We start from the raw sequence: 17393 nt of genomic DNA on the forward strand, positions 1-17393 counted from the left end.
CTCGTCAGACGCGCCTTCAACACCCAGGCGGCAGCTGCGGGGAGAGCGTTCCGATCCATTCCTCCGTCGGAGAAATACCAGAGAGTGGGACTCCCGCTCACAGTTCTGCACAGACACGGAGGAAAACAAGAGAGAGGATCCCTACGTTAAACACGGCGGGCGGGCGCTTGTGGAGAAAAGTGAAAAAGCTTACAGCACCTGGTATTCCCAGGCGGTCTCCCATCCAAGTACTAACCAGGCCCGACCCTGCTTAGCTTCCGAGATCAGACGAGATCGGGCGTGTTCAGGGTGGTATGGCCGTAAGCTGTCCAAGGTACCACGCATGGGCCTTTTAGGGATGTCGCTCCTCAGACGCGCCTTCAACGCCCAGGCGGCAGCTGCGGGGAGAGCGTTCCGATCCATTCCTCCGTCGGAGAAATACCAGAGTGGGACTCCCGCGCACAGTTCTGCACAGACACGGAGGAAAACAAGAGAGAGGATCCCTACGTTAAACACGGCGGGCGGGCGCTTGTGGAGAAAAGTGAAAAAGCTTACAGCACCTGGTATTCCCAGGCGGTCTCCCATCCAAGTACTAACCAGGCCCGACCCTGCTTAGCTTCCGAGATCAGACGAGATCGGGCGTGTTCAGGGTGGTATGGCCGTAAGCTGTCTAAGGTACCACGCATGGGCCTTTTAAGCTGTCCAAGGTACCACGCATGGGCCTTTTAGGGATGTCGCTCGTCAGACGCGCCTTCAACGCCCAGGCGGCAGCTGCGGGGAGAGTGTTCCGATCCATTCCTCCGTCGGAGAAATACCAGAGAGTGGGACTCCCGCGCACAGTTCTGCACAGACACGGAGGAAAACAAGAGAGAGGATCCCTACGTTAAACACGGCGGGCGGGCGCTTGTGGAGAAAAGTGAAAAAGCTTACAGCACCTGGTATTCCCAGGCGGTCTCCCATCCAAGTACTAACCAGGCCCGACCCTGCTTCGCTTCCGAGATCAGACGAGATCGGGCGTGTTCAGGGTGGTATGGCCGTAAGCTGTCCAAGGTACCACGCATGGGCCTTTTAAGCTGTCCAAGGTACCACGCATGGGCCTTTTAGGGATGTCGCTCGTCAGACGCGCCTTCAACGCCCAGGCGGCAGCTGCGGGGAGAGCGTTCCGATCCATTCCTCCGTCGGAGAAATACCAGAGAGTGGGACTCCCGCGCACAGTTCTGCACAGACACGGAGGAAAACAAGAGAGAGGATCCCTACGTTAAACACGGCGGGCGGGCGCTTGTGGAGAAAAGTGAAAAAGCTTACAGCATCTGGTATTCCCAGGCGGTCTCCCATCCAAGTACTAACCAGGCCCGACCCTGCTTAGCTTCCGAGATCAGACGAGATCGGGCGTGTTCAGGGTGGTATGGCCGTAAGCTGTCCAAGGTACCACGCATGGGCCTTTTAGGGATGTCGCTCGTCAGACGCGCCCTCAACGCCCAGGCGGCAGCTGCGGGGAGAGCGTTCCGATCCATTCCTCCGTCGGAGAAATACCAGAGAGTGGGACTCCCGCGCACAGTTCTGCACAGACACGGAGGAAAACAAGAGAGAGGATCCCTACGTTAAACACGGCGGGCGGGCGCTTGTGGAGAAAAGTGAAAAAGCTTACAGCACCTGGTATTCCCAGGCGGTCTCCCATCCAAGTACTAACCAGGCCCGACCCTGCTTAGCTTCCGAGATCAGACGAGATCGGGCGTGTTCAGGGTGGTATGGCCGTAAGCTGTCCAAGGTACCACGCATGGGCCTTTTAAGCTGTCCAAGGTACCACGCATGGGCCTTTTAGGGATGTCGCTCGTCAGACGCGCCTTCAACGCCCAGGCGGCAGCTGCGGGGAGAGCGTTCCGATCCATTCCTCCGTCGGAGAAATACCAGAGTGGGACTCCCGCGCACAGTTCTGCACAGACACGGAGGAAAACAAGAGAGAGGATCCCTACGTTAAACACGGCGGGCGGGCGCTTGTGGAGAAAAGTGAAAAAGCTTACAGCACCTGGTATTCCCAGGCGGTCTCCCATCCAAGTACTAACCAGGCCCGACCCTTCTTAGCTTCCGAGATCAGACGAGATCGGGCGTGTTCAGGGTGGTATGGCCGTAAGCTGTCCAAGGTACCACGCATGGGCCTTTTAGGGATGTCGCTCGTCAGACGCGCCTTCAACGCCCAGGCGGCAGCTGCGGGGAGAGCGTTCCGATCCATTCCTCCGTCGGAGAAATACCAGAGTGGGACTCCCGCGCACAGTTCTGCACAGACACGGAGGAAAACAAGAGAGAGGATCCCTACGTTAAACACGGCGGGCGGGCGCTTGTGGAGAAAAGTCAAAAAGCTTACAGCACCTGGTATTCCCAGGCGGTCTCCCATCCAAGTACTAACCAGGCCCTACCCTGCTTAGCTTCCGAGATCAGACGAGATCGGGCGTGTTCAGGGTGGTATGGCCGTAAGCTGTCCAAGGTACCACGCATGGGCCTTTTAAGCTGTCCAAGGTACCACGCATGGGCCTTTTAGGGATGTCGCTCGTCAGACGCGCCTTCAACGCCCAGGCGGCAGCTGCGGGGAGAGCGTTCCGATCCATTCCTCCGTCGGAGAAATACCAGAGTGGGACTCCCGCGCACAGTTCTGCACAGACACGGAGGAAAACAAGAGAGAGGATCCCTACGTTAAACACGGCGGGCGGGCGCTTGTGGAGAAAAGTGAAAAAGCTTACAGCACCTGGTATTCCCAGGCGGTCTCCCATCCAAGTACTAACCAGGCCCGACCCTTCTTAGCTTCCGAGATCAGACGAGATCGGGCGTGTTCAGGGTGGTATGGCCGTAAGCTGTCCAAGGTACCACGCATGGGCCTTTTAGGGATGTCGCTCGTCAGACGCGCCTTCAACGCCCAGGCGGCAGCTGCGGGGAGAGCGTTCCGATCCATTCCTCCGTCGGAGAAATACCAGAGTGGGACTCCCGCGCACAGTTCTGCACAGACACGGAGGAAAACAAGAGAGAGGATCCCTACGTTAAACACGGCGGGCGGGCGCTTGTGGAGAAAAGTCAAAAAGCTTACAGCACCTGGTATTCCCAGGCGGTCTCCCATCCAAGTACTAACCAGGCCCTACCCTGCTTAGCTTCCGAGATCAGACGAGATCGGGCGTGTTCAGGGTGGTATGGCCGTAAGCTGTCCAAGGTACCACGCATGGGCCTTTTAAGCTGTCCAAGGTACCACGCATGGGCCTTTTAGGGATGTCGCTCGTCAGACGCGCCTTCAACGCCCAGGCGGCAGCTGCGGGGAGAGCGTTCCGATCCATTCCTCCGTCGGAGAAATACCAGAGAGTGGGACTCCCGCGCACAGTTCTGCACAGACACGGAGGAAAACAAGAGAGAGGATCCCTACGTTAAACACGGCGGGCGGGCGCTTGTGGAGAAAAGTGAAAAAGCTTAAAGCACCTGGTATTCCCAGGCGGTCTCCCATCCAAGTACTAACCAGGACCGACCCTGCTTAGCTTCCGAGATCAGACGAGATCGGGCGTGTTCAGGGTGGTATGGCCGTAAGCTGTCCAAGGTACCACGCATGGGCCTTTTAAGCTGTCCAAGGTACCACGCATGGGCCTTTTAGGGATGTCGCTCGTCAGACGCGCCTTCAACGCCCAGGCGGCAGCTGCGGGGAGAGCGTTCCGATCCATTCCTCCGTCGGAGAAATACCAGAGTGGGACTCCCGCGCACAGTTCTGCACAGACACGGAGGAAAACAAGAGAGAGGATCCCTACGTTAAACACGGCGGGCGGGCGCTTGTGGAGAAAAGTGAAAAAGCTTACAGCATCTGGTATTCCCAGGCGGTCTCCCATCCAAGTACTAACCAGGCCCGACCCTGCTTAGCTTCCGAGATCAGACGAGATCGGGCGTGTTCAGGGTGGTATGGCCGTAAGCTGTCCAAGGTACCACGCATGGGCCTTTTAAGCTGTCCAAGGTATCACGCATGGGCCTTTTAGGGATGTCGCTCGTCAGACGCGCCTTCAACGCCCAGGCGGCAGCTGCGGGGAGAGCGTTCCGATCCATTCCTCCGTCGGAGAAATACCAGAGTGGGACTCCCGCGCACAGTTCTGCACAGACACGGAGGAAAACAAGAGAGAGGATCCCTACGTTAAACACGGCGGGCGGGCGCTTGTGGAGAAAAGTGAAAAAGCTTACAGCATCTGGTATTCCCAGGCGGTCTCCCATCCAAGTACTAACCAGGCCCGACCCTGCTTAGCTTCCGAGATCAGACGAGATCGGGCGTGTTCAGGGTGGTATGGCCGTAAGCTGTCCAAGGTACCACGCATGGGCCTTTTAGGGATGTCGCTCGTCAGACGCGCCCTCAACGCCCAGGCGGCAGCTGCGGGGAGAGCGTTCCGATCCATTCCTCCGTCGGAGAAATACCAGAGAGTGGGACTCCCGCGCACAGTTCTGCACAGACACGGAGGAAAACAAGAGAGAGGATCCCTACGTTAAACACGGCGGGCGGGCGCTTGTGTAGAAAAGTGAAAAAGCTTACAGCACCTGGTATTCCCAGGCGGTCTCCCATCCAAGTACTAACCAGGCCCGACCCTGCTTAGCTTCCGAGATCAGACGAGATCGGGCGTGTTCAGGGTGGTATGGCCGTAAGCTGTCCAAGGTACCACGCATGGGCCTTTTAAGCTGTCCAAGGTATCACGCATGGGCCTTTTAGGGATGTCGCTCGTCAGACGCGCCTTCAACGCCCAGGCGGCAGCTGCGGGGAGAGCGTTCCGATCCATTCCTCCGTCGGAGAAATACCAGAGAGTGGGACTCCCGCGCACAGTTCTGCACAGACACGGAGGAAAACAAGAGAGAGGATCCCTACGTTAAACACGGCGGGCGGGCGCTTGTGGAGAAAAGTGAAAAAGCTTACAGCACCTGGTATTCCCAGGCGGTCTCCCATCCAAGTACTAACCAGGCCCGACCCTGCTTAGCTTCCGAGATCAGACGAGATCGGGCGTGTTCTGGGTGGTATGGCCGTAAGCTGTCCAAGGTACCACGCATGGGCCTTTTAAGCTGTCCAAGGTACCACGCATGGGCCTTTTAGGGATGTCGCTCGTCAGACGCGCCTTCAACGCCCAGGCGGCAGCTGCGGGGAGAGCGTTCCGATCCATTCCTCCGTCGGAGAAATACCAGAGTGGGACTCCCGCGCACAGTTCTGCACAGACACGGAGGAAAACAAGAGAGAGGATCCCTACGTTAAACACGGCGGGCGGAGGCTTGTGGAGAAAAGTGAAAAAGCTTACAGCACCTGGTATTCCCAGGCGGTCTCCCATCCAAGTACTAACTAGGCCCGACCTTGCTTAGCTTCCGAGATCAGATGAGATCGGGCGTGTTCAGGGTGGTATGGCCGTAAGCTGTCCAAGGTACCATGCATGGGCCTTTTAAGCTGTCCAAGGTACCACGCATGGGCCTTTTAGGGATGTCGCTCGTCAGACGCGCCTTCAACGCCCAGGCGGCAGCTGCGGGGAGAGCGTTCCGATCCATTCCTCCGTCGGAGAAATACCAGAGTGGGACTCCCGCGCACAGTTCTGCACAGACACGGAGGAAAACAAGAGAGAGGATCCCTACGTTAAACACGGCGGGCGGGCGCTTGTGGAGAAAAGTGAAAAAGCTTACAGCACCTGGTATTCCCAGGCGGTCTCCCATCCAAGTACTAACCAGGCCCTACCCTGCTTAGCTTCCGAGATCAGACGAGATCGGGCGTGTTCAGGGTGGTATGGCCGTAAGCTGTCCAAGGTACCACGCATGGGCCTTTTAAGCTGTCCAAGGTACCACGCATGGGCCTTTTAGGGATGTCGCTCGTCAGACGCGCCTTCAACGCCCAGGCGGCAGCTGCGGGGAGAGCGTTCCGATCCATTCCTCCGTCGGAGAAATACCAGAGTGGGACTCCCGCGCACAGTTCTGCACAGACACGGAGGAAAACAAGAGAGAGGATCCCTACGTTAAACACGGCGGGCGGGCGCTTGTGGAGAAAAGTGAAAAAGCTTACAGCACCTGGTATGCCCAGGCGGTCTCCCATCCAAGTACTAACCAGGCCCGACCCTGCTTAGCTTCCGAGATCAGACGAGATCGGGCGTGTTCAGGGTGGTATGGCCGTAAGCTGTCCAAGGTACCACGCATGGGCCTTTTAGGGATGTCGCTCGTCAGACGCGCCTTCAACGCCCAGGCGGCAGCTGCGGGGAGAGCGTTCCGATCCATTCCTCCGTCGGAGAAATACCAGAGTGGGACTCCCGCGCACAGTTCTGCACAGACACGGAGGAAAACAAGAGAGAGGATCCCTACGTTAAACACGGCGGGCGGGCGCTTGTGGAGAAAAGTGAAAAAGCTTACAGCACCTGGTATTCCCAGGCGGTCTCCCATCCAAGTACTAACCAGGCCCTACCCTGCTTAGCTTCCGAGATCAGACGAGATCGGGCGTGTTCAGGGTGGTATGGCCGTAAGCTGTCCAAGGTACCACGCATGGGCCTTTTAAGCTGTCCAAGGTACCACGCATGGGCCTTTTAGGGATGTCGCTCGTCAGACGCGCCTTCAACGCCCAGGCGGCAGCTGCGGGGAGAGCGTTCCGATCCATTCCTCCGTCGGAGAAATACCAGAGTGGGACTCCCGCGCACAGTTCTGCACAGACACGGAGGAAAACAAGAGAGAGGATCCCTACGTTAAACACGGCGGGCGGGCGCTTGTGGAGAAAAGTGAAAAAGCTTACAGCACCTGGTATTCCCAGGCGGTCTCCCATCCAAGTACTAACCAGGCCCGACCCTGCTTAGCTTCCGAGATCAGACGAGATCGGTCGTGTTCAGGGTGGTATGGCCGTAAGCTGTCCAAGGTACCACGCATGGGCCTTTTAGGGATGTCGCTCGTCAGACGCGCCTTCAACGCCCAGGCGGCAGCTGCGGGGAGAGCGTTCCGATCCATTCCTCCGTCGGAGAAATACCAGAGAGTGGGACTCCCGCGCACAGTTCTGCACAGACACGGAGGAAAACAAGAGAGAGGATCCCTACGTTAAACACGGCGGGCGGGCGCTTGTGGAGAAAAGTGAAAAAGCTTACAGCACCTGGTATTCCCAGGCGGTCTCCCATCCAAGTACTAACCAGGCCCGACCCTGCTTAGCTTCCGAGATCAGACGAGATCGGGCGTGTTCAGGGTGGTATGGCCGTAAGCTGTCCAAGGTACCACGCATGGGCCTTTTAAGCTGTCCAAGGTACCACGCATGGGCCTTTTAGGGATGTCGCTCGTCAGACGCGCCTTCAACGCCCAGGCGGCAGCTGCGGGGAGAGCGTTCCGATCCATTCCTCCGTCGGAGAAATACCAGAGAGTGGGACTCCCGCGCACAGTTCTGCACAGACACGGAGGAAAACAAGAGAGAGGATCCCTACGTTAAACACGGCGGGCGGGCGCTTGTGGAGAAAAGTGAAAAAGCTTACAGCACCTGGTATTCCCAGGCGGTCTCCCATCCAAGTACTAACCAGGCCTGACCCTGCTTAGCTTCCGAGATCAGACGAGATCGGGCGTGTTCAGGGTGGTATGGCCGTAAGCTGTCCAAGGTACCACGCATGGGCCTTTTAGGGATGTCGCTCGTCAGACGCGCCTTCAACGCCCAGGCGGCAGCTGCGGGGAGAGCGTTCCGATCCATTCCTCCGTCGGAGAAATACCAGAGAGTGGGACTCCCGCGCACAGTTCTGCACAGACACGGAGGAAAACAAGAGAGAGGATCCCTACGTTAAACACGGCGGGCGGGCGCTTGTGGAGAAAAGTGAAAAAGCTTACAGCACCTGGTATTCCCAGGCGGTCTCCCATCCAAGTACTAACCAGGCCCCACCCTGCTTAGCTTCCGAGATCAGACGAGATCGGTCGTGTTCAGGGTGGTATGGCCGTAAGCTGTCCAAGGTACCACGCATGGGCCTTTTAGGGATGTCGCTCGTCAGACGCGCCTTCAACGCCCAGGCGGCAGCTGCGGGGAGAGCGTTCCGATCCATTCCTCCGTCGGAGAAATACCAGAGAGTGGGACTCCCGCGCACAGTTCTGCACAGACACGGAGGAAAACAAGAGAGAGGATCCCTACGTTAAACACGGCGGGCGGGCGCTTGTGGAGAAAAGTGAAAAAGCTTACAGCACCTGGTATTCACAGGCGGTCTCCCATCCAAGTACTAACCAGGACCGACCCTGCTTAGCTTCCGAGATCAGACGAGATCGGGCGTGTTCAGGGTGGTATGGCCGTAAGCTGTCCAAGGTACCACGCATGGGCCTTTTAAGCTGTCCAAGGTACCACGCATGGGCCTTTTAGGGATGTCGCTCCTCAGACGCGCCTTCAACGCCCAGGCGGCAGCTGCGGGGAGAGCGTTCCGATCCATTCCTCCGTCGGAGAAATACCAGAGTGGGACTCCCGCGCACAGTTCTGCACAGACACGGAGGAAAACAAGAGAGAGGATCCCTACGTTAAACACGGCGGGCGGGCGCTTGTGGAGAAAAGTGAAAAAGCTTACAGCACCTGGTATTCCCAGGCGGTCTCCCATCCAAGTACTAACCAGGCCCGACCCTGCTTAGCTTCCGAGATCAGACGAGATCGGTCGTGTTCAGGGTGGTATGGCCGTAAGCTGTCCAAGGTACCACGCATGGGCCTTTTAGGGATGTCGCTCGTCAGACGCGCCTTCAACGCCCAGGCGGCAGCTGCGGGGAGAGCGTTCCGATCCATTCCTCCGTCGGAGAAATACCAGAGAGTGGGACTCCCGCGCACAGTTCTGCACAGACACGGAGGAAAACAAGAGAGAGGATCCCTACGTTAAACACGGCGGGCGGGCGCTTGTGGAGAAAAGTGAAAAAGCTTACAGCACCTGGTATTCACAGGCGGTCTCCCATCCAAGTACTAACCAGGACCGACCCTGCTTAGCTTCCGAGATCAGACGAGATCAGGCGTGTTCAGGGTGGTATGGCCGTAAGCTGTCCAAGGTACCACGCATGGGCCTTTTAAGCTGTCCAAGGTACCACGCATGGGCCTTTTAGGGATGTCGCTCGTCAGACGCGCCTTCAACGCCCAGGCAGCAGCTGCGGGGAGAGCGTTCCGATCCATTCCTCCGTCGGAGAAATACCAGAGTGGGACTCCCGCGCACAGTTCTGCACAGACACGGAGGAAAACAAGAGAGAGGATCCCTACGTTAAACACGGCGGGCGGGCGCTTGTGGAGAAAAGTGAAAAAGCTTACAGCACCTGGTATTCCCAGGCGGTCTCCCATCCAAGTACTAACCAGGCCCGACCCTGCTTAGCTTCCGAGATCAGACGAGATCGGGCGTGTTCAGGGTGGTATGGCCGTAAGCTGTCCAAGGTACCACGCATGGGCCTTTTAGGGATGTCGCTCGTCAGACGCGCCTTCAACGCCCAGGCGGCAGCTGCGGGGAGAGCGTTCCGATCCATTCCTCCGTCGGAGAAATACCAGAGTGGGACTCCCGCGCACAGTTCTGCACAGACACGGAGGAAAACAAGAGAGAGGATCCCTACGTTAAACACGGCGGGCGGGCGCTTGTGGAGAAAAGTGAAAAAGCTTACAGCACCTGGTATTCCCAGGCGGTCTCCCATCCAAGTACTAACCAGGCCCTACCCTGCTTAGCTTCCGAGATCAGACGAGATCGGGCGTGTTCAGGGTGGTATGGCCGTAAGCTGTCCAAGGTACCACGCATGGGCCTTTTAAGCTGTCCAAGGTACCACGCATGGGCCTTTTAGGGATGTCGCTCGTCAGACGCGCCTTCAACGCCCAGGCGGCAGCTGCGGGGAGAGCGTTCCGATCCATTCCTCCGTCGGAGAAATACCAGAGTGGGACTCCCGCGCACAGTTCTGCACAGACACGGAGGAAAACAAGAGAGAGGATCCCTACGTTAAACACGGCGGGCGGGCGCTTGTGGAGAAAAGTGAAAAAGCTTACAGCACCTGGTATTCCCAGGCGGTCTCCCATCCAAGTACTAACCAGGCCCGACCCTGCTTAGCTTCCGAGATCAGACGAGATCGGTCGTGTTCAGGGTGGTATGGCCGTAAGCTGTCCAAGGTACCACGCATGGGCCTTTTAGGGATGTCGCTCGTCAGACGCGCCTTCAACGCCCAGGCGGCAGCTGCGGGGAGAGCGTTCCGATCCATTCCTCCGTCGGAGAAATACCAGAGAGTGGGACTCCCGCGCACAGTTCTGCACAGACACGGAGGAAAACAAGAGAGAGGATCCCTACGTTAAACACGGCGGGCGGGCGCTTGTGGAGAAAAGTGAAAAAGCTTACAGCACCTGGTATTCACAGGCGGTCTCCCATCCAAGTACTAACCAGGACCGACCCTGCTTAGCTTCCGAGATCAGACGAGATCAGGCGTGTTCAGGGTGGTATGGCCGTAAGCTGTCCAAGGTACCACGCATGGGCCTTTTAAGCTGTCCAAGGTACCACGCATGGGCCTTTTAGGGATGTCGCTCGTCAGACGCGCCTTCAACGCCCAGGCGGCAGCTGCGGGGAGAGCGTTCCGATCCATTCCTCCGTCGGAGAAATACCAGAGTGGGACTCCCGCGCACAGTTCTGCACAGACACGGAGGAAAACAAGAGAGAGGATCCCTACGTTAAACACGGCGGGCGGGCGCTTGTGGAGAAAAGTGAAAAAGCTTACAGCACCTGGTATTCCCAGGCGGTCTCCCATCCAAGTACTAACCAGGCCCTACCCTGCTTAGCTTCCGAGATCAGACGAGATCGGGCGTGTTCAGGGTGGTATGGCCGTAAGCTGTCCAAGGTACCACGCATGGGCCTTTTAAGCTGTCCAAGGTACCACGCATGGGCCTTTTAGGGATGTCGCTCGTCAGACGCGCCTTCAACGCCCAGGCGGCAGCTGCGGGGAGAGCGTTCCGATCCATTCCTCCGTCGGAGAAATACCAGAGTGGGACTCCCGCGCACAGTTCTGCACAGACACGGAGGAAAACAAGAGAGAGGATCCCTACGTTAAACACGGCGGGCGGGCGCTTGTGGAGAAAAGTGAAAAAGCTTACAGCACCTGGTATTCCCAGGCGGTCTCCCATCCAAGTACTAACCAGGCCCTACCCTGCTTAGCTTCCGAGATCAGACGAGATCGGGCGTGTTCAGGGTGGTATGGCCGTAAGCTGTCCAAGGTACCACGCATGGGCCTTTTAAGCTGTCCAAGGTACCACGCATGGGCCTTTTAGGGATGTCGCTCGTCAGACGCGCCTTCAACGCCCAGGCGGCAGCTGCGGGGAGAGCGTTCCGATCCATTCCTCCGTCGGAGAAATACCAGAGTGGGACTCCCGCGCACAGTTCTGCACAGACACGGAGGAAAACAAGAGAGAGGATCCCTACGTTAAACACGGCGGGCGGGCGCTTGTGGAGAAAAGTGAAAAAGCTTACAGCACCTGGTATTCCCAGGCGGTCTCCCATCCAAGTACTAACCAGGCCCGACCCTGCTTAGCTTCCGAGATCAGACGAGATCGGGCGTGTTCAGGGTGGTATGGCCGTAAGCTGTCCAAGGTACCACGCATGGGCCTTTTAAGCTGTCCAAGGTACCATGCATGGGCCTTTTAGGGATGTCGCTCGTCAGACGCGCCTTCAACGCCCAGGCGGCAGCTGCGGGGAGAGCGTTCCGATCCATTCCTCCGTCGGAGAAATACCAGAGTGGGACTCCCGCGCACAGTTCTGCACAGACACAGAGGAAAACAAGAGAGAGGATCCCTACGTTAAACACGGCGGGCGGGCGCTTGTGGAGAAAAGTGAAAAAGCTTACAGCACCTGGTATTCCCAGGCGGTCTCCCATCCAAGTACTAACCAGGCCCCACCCTGCTTAGCTTCCGAGATCAGACGAGATCGGGCGTGTTCAGGGTGGTATGGCCGTAAGCTGTCCAAGGTACCACGCATGGGCCTTTTAAGCTGTCCAAGGTACCACGCATGGGCCTTTTAGGGATGTCGCTCGTCAGACGCGCCTTCAACGCCCAGGCGGCAGCTGCGGGGAGAGCGTTCCGATCCATTCCTCCGTCGGAGAAATACCAGAGAGTGGGACTCCCGCGCACAGTTCTGCACAGACACGGAGGAAAACAAGAGAGAGGATCCCTACGTTAAACACGGCGGGCGGGCGCTTGTGGAGAAAAGTGAAAAAGCTTACAGCACCTGGTATTCCCAGGCGGTCTCCCATCCAAGTACTAACCAGGCCCGACCCTGCTTAGCTTCCGAGATCAGACGAGATCGGGCGTGTTCAGGGTGGTATGGCCGTAAGCTGTCCAAGGTACCACGCATGGGCCTTTTAGGGATGTCGCTCGTCAGACGCGCCTTCAACGCCCAGGCGGCAGCTGCGGGGAGAGCGTTCCGATCCATTCCTCCGTCGGAGAAATACCAGAGAGTGGGACTCCCGCGCACAGTTCTGCACAGACACGGAGGAAAACAAGAGAGAGGATCCCTACGTTAAACACGGCGGGCGGGCGCTTGTGGAGAAAAGTGAAAAAGCTTACAGCACCTGGTATTCCCAGGCGGTCTCCCATCCAAGTACTAACCAGGCCCGACCCTGCTTAGCTTCCGAGATCAGACGAGATCGGGCGTGTTCAGGGTGGTATGGCCGTAAGCTGTCCAAGGTACCACGCATGGGCCTTTTAAGCTGTCCAAGGTACCACGCATGGGCCTTTTAGGGATGTCGCTCCTCAGACGCGCCTTCAACGCCCAGGCGGCAGCTGCGCGGAGAGCGTTCCGATCCATTCCTCCGTCGGAGAAATACCAGAGTGGGACTCCCGCGCACAGTTCTGCACAGACACGGAGGAAAACAAGAGAGAGGATCCCTACGTTAAACACGGCGGGCGGGCGCTTGTGGAGAAAAGTGAAAAAGCTTACAGCACCTGGTATTCCCAGGCGGTCTCCCATCCAAGTACTAACCAGGCCCGACCCTGCTTAGCTTCCGAGATCAGACGAGATCGGGCGTGTTCAGGGTGGTATGGCCGTAAGCTGCCCAAGGTACCACGCATGGGCCTTTTAAGCTGTCCAAGGTACCACGCATGGGCCTTTTAGGGATGTCGCTCATCAGACGCGCCTTCAACGCCCAGGCGGCAGCTGCGGGGAGAGCGTTCCGATCCATTCCTCCGTCGGAGAAATACCAGAGAGTGGGACTCCCGCGCACAGTTCTGCACAGACACGGAGGAAACCAAGAGAGAGGATCCCTACGTTAAACACGGCGGGCGGGCGCTTGTGGAGAAAAGTGAAAAAGCTTACAGCACCTGGTATTCCCAGGCGGTCTCCCATCCAAGTACTAACCAGGCCCGACCCTGCTTAGCTTCCGAGATCAGACGAGATCGGGCGTGTTCAGGGTGGTATGGCCGCAAGCTGTCCAAGGTACCACGCATGGGCCTTTTAAGCTGTCCAAGGTACCACGCATGGGCCTTTTAGGGATGTCGCTCGTCAGACGCGCCTTCAACGCCCAGGCAGCTGCGGGGAGAGCGTTCCGATCCATTCCTCCGTCGGAGAAATACCAGAGAGTGGGACTCCCGCGCACAGTTCTGCACAGACACGGAGGAAAACAAGAGAGAGGATCCCTACGTTAAACACGGCGGGCGGGCGCTTGTGGAGAAAAGTGAAAAAGCTTACAGCACCTGGTATTCCCAGGCGGTCTCCCATCCAAGTACTAACCAGGCCCGACCCTGCTTAGCTTCCGAGATCAGACGAGATCGGGCTTGTTCAGGGTGGTATGGCCGTAAGCTGCCCAAGGTACCACGCATGGGCCTTTTAAGCTGTCCAAGGTACCACGCATGGGCCTTTTAGGGATGTCGCTCATCAGACGCGCCTTCAACGCCCAGGCGGCAGCTGCGGGGAGAGCGTTCCGATCCATTCCTCCGTCGGAGAAATACCAGAGAGTGGGACTCCCGCGCACAGTTCTGCACAGACACGGAGGAAAACAAGAGAGAGGATCCCTACGTTAAACACGGCGGGCGGGCGCTTGTGGAGAAAAGTGAAAAAGCTTACAGCACCTGGTATTCCCAGGCGGTCTCCCATCCAAGTACTAACCAGGCCCGACCCTGCTTAGCTTCCGAGATCAGACGAGATCGGGCGTGTTCAGGGTGGTATGGCCGTAAGCTGTCCAAGGTACCACGCATGGGCCTTTTAGGGATGTCGCTCGTCAGACGCGCCTTCAACGCCCAGGCGGCAGCTGCGGGGAGAGCGTTCCGATCCATTCCTCCGTCGGAGAAATACCAGAGTGGGACTCCCGCGCACAGTTCTGCACAGACACGGAGGAAAACAAGAGAGAGGATCCCTACGTTAAACACGGCGGGCGGGCGCTTGTGGAGAAAAGTGAAAAAGCTTACAGCACCTGGTATTCCCAGGCGGTCTCCCATCCAAGTACTAACCAGGCCCGACCCTGCTTAGCTTCCGAGATCAGACGAGATCGGGCGTGTTCAGGGTGGTATGGCCGTAAGCTATCCAAGGTACCACGCATGGGCCTTTTAAGCTGTCCAAGGTACCACGCATGGGCCTTTTAGGGATGTCGCTCGTCAGACGCGCCTTCAACGCCCAGGCGGCAGCTGCGGGGAGAGCGTTCCGATCCATTCCTCCGTCGGAGAAATACCAGAGTGGGACTCCCGCGCACAGTTCTGCACAGACACGGAGGAAAACAAGAGAGAGGATCCCTACGTTAAACACGGCGGGCGGGCGCTTGTGGAGAAAAGTGAAAAAGCTTACAGCACCTGGTATTCCCAGGCGGTCTCCCATCCAAGTACTAACCAGGCCCGACCCTGCTTAGCTTCCGAGATCAGACGAGATCGGGCGTGTTCAGGGTGGTATGGCCGTAAGCTGTCCAAGGTACCACGCATGGGCCTTTTAGGGATGTCGCTCGTCAGACGCGCCTTCAACGCCCAGGCGGCAGCTGCGGGGAGAGCGTTCCGATCCATTCCTCCGTCGGAGAAATACCAGAGTGGGACTCCCGCGCACAGTTCTGCACAGACACGGAGGAAAACAAGAGAGAGGATCCCTACGTTAAACACGGCGGGCGGGCGCTTGTGGAGAAAAGTGAAAAAGCTTACAGCACCTGGTATTCCCAGGCGGTCTCCCATCCAAGTACTAACCAGGCCCTACCCTGCTTAGCTTCCGAGATCAGACGAGATCGGGCGTGTTCAGGGTGGTATGGCCGTAAGCTGTCCAAGGTACCACGCATGGGCCTTTTAAGCTGTCCAAGGTACCACGCATGGGCCTTTTAGGGATGTCGCTCGTCAGACGCGCCTTCAACGCCCAGGCGGCAGCTGCGGGGAGAGCGTTCCGATCCATTCCTCCGTCGGAGAAATACCAGAGAGTGGGACTCCCGCGCACAGTTCTGCACAGACACGGAGGAAAACAAGAGAGAGGATCCCTACGTTAAACACGGCGGGCGGGCGCTTGTGGAGAAAAGTGAAAAAGCTTACAGCACCTGGTATTCCCAGGCGGTCTCCCATCCAAGTACTAACCAGGCCCGACCCTGCTTAGCTTCCGAGATCAGACGAGATCGGGCGTGTTCAGGGTGGTATGGCCGTAAGCTATCCAAGGTACCACGCATGGGCCTTTTAAGCTGTCCAAGGTACCACGCATGGGCCTTTTAGGGATGTCGCTCGTCAGACGCGCCTTCAAGGCCCAGGCGGCAGCTGCGGGGAGAGCGTTCCGATGCATTCCTCCGTCGGAGAAATACCAGAGAGTGGGACTCCCGCGCACAGTTCTGCACAGACACGGAGGAAAACAAGAGAGAGGATCCCTACGTTAAACACGGCGGGCGGGCGCTTGTGGAGAAAAGTGAAAAAGCTTACAGCACCTGGTATTCCCAGGCGGTCTCCCATCCAAGTACTAACCAGGCCCGACCCTGCTTAGCTTCCGAGATCAGACGAGATCGGGCGTGTTCAGGGTGGTATGGCCGCAAGCTGTCCAAGGTACCACGCATGGGCCTTTTAAGCTGTCCAAGGTACCACGCATGGGCCTTTTAGGGATGTCGCTCGTCAGACGCGCCTTCAACGCCCAGGCGGCAGCTGCGGGGAGAGCGTTCCGATCCATTCCTCCGTCGGAGAAATACCAGAGAGTGGGACTCCCGCGCACAGTTCTGCACAGACACGGAGGAAAACAAGAGAGAGGATCCCTACGTTAAACACGGCGGGCGGGCGCTTGTGGAGAAAAGTGAAAAAGCTTACAGCACCTGGTATTCCCAGGCGGTCTCCCATCCAAGTACTAACCAGGCCCGACCCTGCTTAGCTTCCGAGATCAGACGAGATCGGGCGTGTTCAGGGTGGTATGGCCGTAAGCTGTCCAAGGTACCACGCATGGGCCTTTTAAGCTGTCCAAGGTACCACGCATGGGCCTTTTAGGGATGTCGCTCGTCAGACGCGCCTTCAACGCCCAGGCGGCAGCTGCGGGGAGAGCGTTCCGATCCATTCCTCCGTCGGAGAAATACCAGAGAGTGGGACTCCCGCGCACAGTTCTGCACAGACACGGAGGAAAACAAGAGAGAGGATCCCTACGTTAAACACGGCGGGCGGGCGCTTGTGGAGAAAAGTGAAAAAGCTTACAGCACCTGGTATTCCCAGGCGGTCTCCCATCCAAGTACTAACCAGGCCCGACCCTGCTTAGCTTCCGAGATCAGACGAGATCGGGCGTGTTCAGGGTGGTATGGCCGTAAGCTGTCCAAGGTACCACGCATGGGCCTTTTAGGGATGTCGCTCGTCAGACGCGCCTTCAACGCCCAGGCGGCAGCTGCGGGGAGAGCGTTCCGATCCATTCCTCCGTCGGAGAAATACCAGAGAGTGGGACTCCCGCGCACAGTTCTGCACAGACACGGAGGAAAACAAGAGAGAGGATCCCTACGTTAAACACGGCGGGCGGGCGCTTGTGGAGAAAAGTGAAAAAGCTTACAGCACCTGGTATTCCCAGGCGGTCTCCCATCCAAGTACTAACCAGGCCCGACCCTGCTTAGCTTCCGAGATCAGACGAGATCGGGCGTGTTCAGGGTGGTATGGCCGTAAGCTGTCCAAGGTACCACGCATGGGCCTTTTAGGGATGTCGCTCGTCAGACGCGCCTTCAACGCCCAGGCGGCAGCTGCGGGGAGAGCGTTCCGATCCATTCCTCCGTCGGAGAAATACCAGAGTGGGACTCCCGCGCACAGTTCTGCACAGACACGGAGGAAAACAAGAGAGAGGATCCCTACGTTAAACACGGCGGGCGGGCGCTTGTGGAGAAAAGTGAAAAAGCTTACAGCACCTGGTATTCCCAGGCGGTCTCCCATCCAAGTACTAACCAGGCCCGACCCTGCTTAGCTTCCGAGATCAGACGAGATCGGGCGTGTTCAGGGTGGTATGGCCGTAAGCTGCCCAAGGTACCACGCATGGGCCTTTTAAGCTGTCCAAGGTACCACGCATGGGCCTTTT

The 17393-nt window shown here is 57.8% G+C and overlaps 48 non-coding genes across 48 annotated transcripts; all 48 read right to left on the reverse strand.

Moving 5' to 3' along the window:
- Positions 1-186: 186 nt before the first annotated feature.
- LOC121893151 lies at positions 187-305 on the reverse strand. Its single transcript, XR_006095065.1, has one exon. It is a non-coding gene; the product is annotated as a 5S ribosomal RNA (ribosomal RNA).
- Positions 306-527: 222 nt separating this feature from the next.
- LOC121893152 lies at positions 528-646 on the reverse strand. The gene has a single exon (XR_006095066.1). It is a non-coding gene; the product is annotated as a 5S ribosomal RNA (ribosomal RNA).
- Positions 647-902: 256 nt separating this feature from the next.
- On the reverse strand, positions 903-1021 carry LOC121893360. Its single transcript, XR_006095268.1, has one exon. It is a non-coding gene; the product is annotated as a 5S ribosomal RNA (ribosomal RNA).
- A 256-nt stretch (positions 1022-1277) lies between these two features.
- On the reverse strand, positions 1278-1396 carry LOC121892697. Its single transcript, XR_006094666.1, has one exon. It is a non-coding gene; the product is annotated as a 5S ribosomal RNA (ribosomal RNA).
- A 224-nt stretch (positions 1397-1620) lies between these two features.
- On the reverse strand, positions 1621-1739 carry LOC121893153. Its single transcript, XR_006095067.1, has one exon. It is a non-coding gene; the product is annotated as a 5S ribosomal RNA (ribosomal RNA).
- Positions 1740-1993: 254 nt separating this feature from the next.
- On the reverse strand, positions 1994-2112 carry LOC121892601. The gene has a single exon (XR_006094575.1). It is a non-coding gene; the product is annotated as a 5S ribosomal RNA (ribosomal RNA).
- Positions 2113-2334: 222 nt separating this feature from the next.
- On the reverse strand, positions 2335-2453 carry LOC121893155. The gene has a single exon (XR_006095069.1). It is a non-coding gene; the product is annotated as a 5S ribosomal RNA (ribosomal RNA).
- Positions 2454-2707: 254 nt separating this feature from the next.
- LOC121892602 lies at positions 2708-2826 on the reverse strand. The gene has a single exon (XR_006094576.1). It is a non-coding gene; the product is annotated as a 5S ribosomal RNA (ribosomal RNA).
- A 222-nt stretch (positions 2827-3048) lies between these two features.
- Positions 3049-3167, reverse strand: LOC121893167. The gene has a single exon (XR_006095080.1). It is a non-coding gene; the product is annotated as a 5S ribosomal RNA (ribosomal RNA).
- A 256-nt stretch (positions 3168-3423) lies between these two features.
- Positions 3424-3542, reverse strand: LOC121892829. Its single transcript, XR_006094794.1, has one exon. It is a non-coding gene; the product is annotated as a 5S ribosomal RNA (ribosomal RNA).
- A 254-nt stretch (positions 3543-3796) lies between these two features.
- LOC121892698 lies at positions 3797-3915 on the reverse strand. Its single transcript, XR_006094667.1, has one exon. It is a non-coding gene; the product is annotated as a 5S ribosomal RNA (ribosomal RNA).
- Positions 3916-4169: 254 nt separating this feature from the next.
- LOC121892699 lies at positions 4170-4288 on the reverse strand. The gene has a single exon (XR_006094668.1). It is a non-coding gene; the product is annotated as a 5S ribosomal RNA (ribosomal RNA).
- A 224-nt stretch (positions 4289-4512) lies between these two features.
- LOC121893154 lies at positions 4513-4631 on the reverse strand. The gene has a single exon (XR_006095068.1). It is a non-coding gene; the product is annotated as a 5S ribosomal RNA (ribosomal RNA).
- A 256-nt stretch (positions 4632-4887) lies between these two features.
- Positions 4888-5006, reverse strand: LOC121892521. Its single transcript, XR_006094494.1, has one exon. It is a non-coding gene; the product is annotated as a 5S ribosomal RNA (ribosomal RNA).
- A 254-nt stretch (positions 5007-5260) lies between these two features.
- LOC121892761 lies at positions 5261-5379 on the reverse strand. Its single transcript, XR_006094728.1, has one exon. It is a non-coding gene; the product is annotated as a 5S ribosomal RNA (ribosomal RNA).
- Positions 5380-5633: 254 nt separating this feature from the next.
- LOC121893178 lies at positions 5634-5752 on the reverse strand. Its single transcript, XR_006095091.1, has one exon. It is a non-coding gene; the product is annotated as a 5S ribosomal RNA (ribosomal RNA).
- Positions 5753-6006: 254 nt separating this feature from the next.
- LOC121892628 lies at positions 6007-6125 on the reverse strand. The gene has a single exon (XR_006094601.1). It is a non-coding gene; the product is annotated as a 5S ribosomal RNA (ribosomal RNA).
- A 222-nt stretch (positions 6126-6347) lies between these two features.
- On the reverse strand, positions 6348-6466 carry LOC121893189. Its single transcript, XR_006095102.1, has one exon. It is a non-coding gene; the product is annotated as a 5S ribosomal RNA (ribosomal RNA).
- A 254-nt stretch (positions 6467-6720) lies between these two features.
- Positions 6721-6839, reverse strand: LOC121892569. The gene has a single exon (XR_006094544.1). It is a non-coding gene; the product is annotated as a 5S ribosomal RNA (ribosomal RNA).
- A 224-nt stretch (positions 6840-7063) lies between these two features.
- LOC121893156 lies at positions 7064-7182 on the reverse strand. The gene has a single exon (XR_006095070.1). It is a non-coding gene; the product is annotated as a 5S ribosomal RNA (ribosomal RNA).
- Positions 7183-7438: 256 nt separating this feature from the next.
- Positions 7439-7557, reverse strand: LOC121892610. The gene has a single exon (XR_006094584.1). It is a non-coding gene; the product is annotated as a 5S ribosomal RNA (ribosomal RNA).
- A 224-nt stretch (positions 7558-7781) lies between these two features.
- Positions 7782-7900, reverse strand: LOC121892670. Its single transcript, XR_006094640.1, has one exon. It is a non-coding gene; the product is annotated as a 5S ribosomal RNA (ribosomal RNA).
- A 224-nt stretch (positions 7901-8124) lies between these two features.
- On the reverse strand, positions 8125-8243 carry LOC121892749. The gene has a single exon (XR_006094716.1). It is a non-coding gene; the product is annotated as a 5S ribosomal RNA (ribosomal RNA).
- A 254-nt stretch (positions 8244-8497) lies between these two features.
- Positions 8498-8616, reverse strand: LOC121892571. Its single transcript, XR_006094546.1, has one exon. It is a non-coding gene; the product is annotated as a 5S ribosomal RNA (ribosomal RNA).
- A 224-nt stretch (positions 8617-8840) lies between these two features.
- LOC121892807 lies at positions 8841-8959 on the reverse strand. Its single transcript, XR_006094772.1, has one exon. It is a non-coding gene; the product is annotated as a 5S ribosomal RNA (ribosomal RNA).
- Positions 8960-9213: 254 nt separating this feature from the next.
- Positions 9214-9332, reverse strand: LOC121893157. The gene has a single exon (XR_006095071.1). It is a non-coding gene; the product is annotated as a 5S ribosomal RNA (ribosomal RNA).
- A 222-nt stretch (positions 9333-9554) lies between these two features.
- Positions 9555-9673, reverse strand: LOC121893201. The gene has a single exon (XR_006095113.1). It is a non-coding gene; the product is annotated as a 5S ribosomal RNA (ribosomal RNA).
- A 254-nt stretch (positions 9674-9927) lies between these two features.
- On the reverse strand, positions 9928-10046 carry LOC121892572. Its single transcript, XR_006094547.1, has one exon. It is a non-coding gene; the product is annotated as a 5S ribosomal RNA (ribosomal RNA).
- A 224-nt stretch (positions 10047-10270) lies between these two features.
- On the reverse strand, positions 10271-10389 carry LOC121892808. The gene has a single exon (XR_006094773.1). It is a non-coding gene; the product is annotated as a 5S ribosomal RNA (ribosomal RNA).
- Positions 10390-10643: 254 nt separating this feature from the next.
- On the reverse strand, positions 10644-10762 carry LOC121893212. Its single transcript, XR_006095124.1, has one exon. It is a non-coding gene; the product is annotated as a 5S ribosomal RNA (ribosomal RNA).
- A 254-nt stretch (positions 10763-11016) lies between these two features.
- On the reverse strand, positions 11017-11135 carry LOC121893224. Its single transcript, XR_006095135.1, has one exon. It is a non-coding gene; the product is annotated as a 5S ribosomal RNA (ribosomal RNA).
- A 254-nt stretch (positions 11136-11389) lies between these two features.
- On the reverse strand, positions 11390-11508 carry LOC121893158. Its single transcript, XR_006095072.1, has one exon. It is a non-coding gene; the product is annotated as a 5S ribosomal RNA (ribosomal RNA).
- A 254-nt stretch (positions 11509-11762) lies between these two features.
- Positions 11763-11881, reverse strand: LOC121893316. Its single transcript, XR_006095225.1, has one exon. It is a non-coding gene; the product is annotated as a 5S ribosomal RNA (ribosomal RNA).
- A 256-nt stretch (positions 11882-12137) lies between these two features.
- Positions 12138-12256, reverse strand: LOC121893160. The gene has a single exon (XR_006095073.1). It is a non-coding gene; the product is annotated as a 5S ribosomal RNA (ribosomal RNA).
- Positions 12257-12480: 224 nt separating this feature from the next.
- LOC121893161 lies at positions 12481-12599 on the reverse strand. The gene has a single exon (XR_006095074.1). It is a non-coding gene; the product is annotated as a 5S ribosomal RNA (ribosomal RNA).
- A 254-nt stretch (positions 12600-12853) lies between these two features.
- Positions 12854-12972, reverse strand: LOC121893162. The gene has a single exon (XR_006095075.1). It is a non-coding gene; the product is annotated as a 5S ribosomal RNA (ribosomal RNA).
- Positions 12973-13228: 256 nt separating this feature from the next.
- Positions 13229-13347, reverse strand: LOC121893341. Its single transcript, XR_006095250.1, has one exon. It is a non-coding gene; the product is annotated as a 5S ribosomal RNA (ribosomal RNA).
- Positions 13348-13600: 253 nt separating this feature from the next.
- LOC121892580 lies at positions 13601-13719 on the reverse strand. The gene has a single exon (XR_006094554.1). It is a non-coding gene; the product is annotated as a 5S ribosomal RNA (ribosomal RNA).
- Positions 13720-13975: 256 nt separating this feature from the next.
- On the reverse strand, positions 13976-14094 carry LOC121893163. Its single transcript, XR_006095076.1, has one exon. It is a non-coding gene; the product is annotated as a 5S ribosomal RNA (ribosomal RNA).
- Positions 14095-14316: 222 nt separating this feature from the next.
- LOC121893164 lies at positions 14317-14435 on the reverse strand. Its single transcript, XR_006095077.1, has one exon. It is a non-coding gene; the product is annotated as a 5S ribosomal RNA (ribosomal RNA).
- Positions 14436-14689: 254 nt separating this feature from the next.
- LOC121893165 lies at positions 14690-14808 on the reverse strand. Its single transcript, XR_006095078.1, has one exon. It is a non-coding gene; the product is annotated as a 5S ribosomal RNA (ribosomal RNA).
- Positions 14809-15030: 222 nt separating this feature from the next.
- Positions 15031-15149, reverse strand: LOC121893237. The gene has a single exon (XR_006095147.1). It is a non-coding gene; the product is annotated as a 5S ribosomal RNA (ribosomal RNA).
- Positions 15150-15405: 256 nt separating this feature from the next.
- On the reverse strand, positions 15406-15524 carry LOC121893166. The gene has a single exon (XR_006095079.1). It is a non-coding gene; the product is annotated as a 5S ribosomal RNA (ribosomal RNA).
- Positions 15525-15780: 256 nt separating this feature from the next.
- On the reverse strand, positions 15781-15899 carry LOC121893343. Its single transcript, XR_006095252.1, has one exon. It is a non-coding gene; the product is annotated as a 5S ribosomal RNA (ribosomal RNA).
- Positions 15900-16155: 256 nt separating this feature from the next.
- Positions 16156-16274, reverse strand: LOC121893168. The gene has a single exon (XR_006095081.1). It is a non-coding gene; the product is annotated as a 5S ribosomal RNA (ribosomal RNA).
- A 256-nt stretch (positions 16275-16530) lies between these two features.
- On the reverse strand, positions 16531-16649 carry LOC121893169. The gene has a single exon (XR_006095082.1). It is a non-coding gene; the product is annotated as a 5S ribosomal RNA (ribosomal RNA).
- Positions 16650-16873: 224 nt separating this feature from the next.
- LOC121893170 lies at positions 16874-16992 on the reverse strand. The gene has a single exon (XR_006095083.1). It is a non-coding gene; the product is annotated as a 5S ribosomal RNA (ribosomal RNA).
- A 222-nt stretch (positions 16993-17214) lies between these two features.
- LOC121893171 lies at positions 17215-17333 on the reverse strand. The gene has a single exon (XR_006095084.1). It is a non-coding gene; the product is annotated as a 5S ribosomal RNA (ribosomal RNA).
- Positions 17334-17393: the final 60 nt, after the last annotated feature.

Source organism: Thunnus maccoyii, chromosome 24 (genome assembly GCF_910596095.1).
Source record: "Thunnus maccoyii chromosome 24, fThuMac1.1, whole genome shotgun sequence".
NCBI classification, from domain to species: Eukaryota; Metazoa; Chordata; class Actinopteri; order Scombriformes; family Scombridae; genus Thunnus; species Thunnus maccoyii.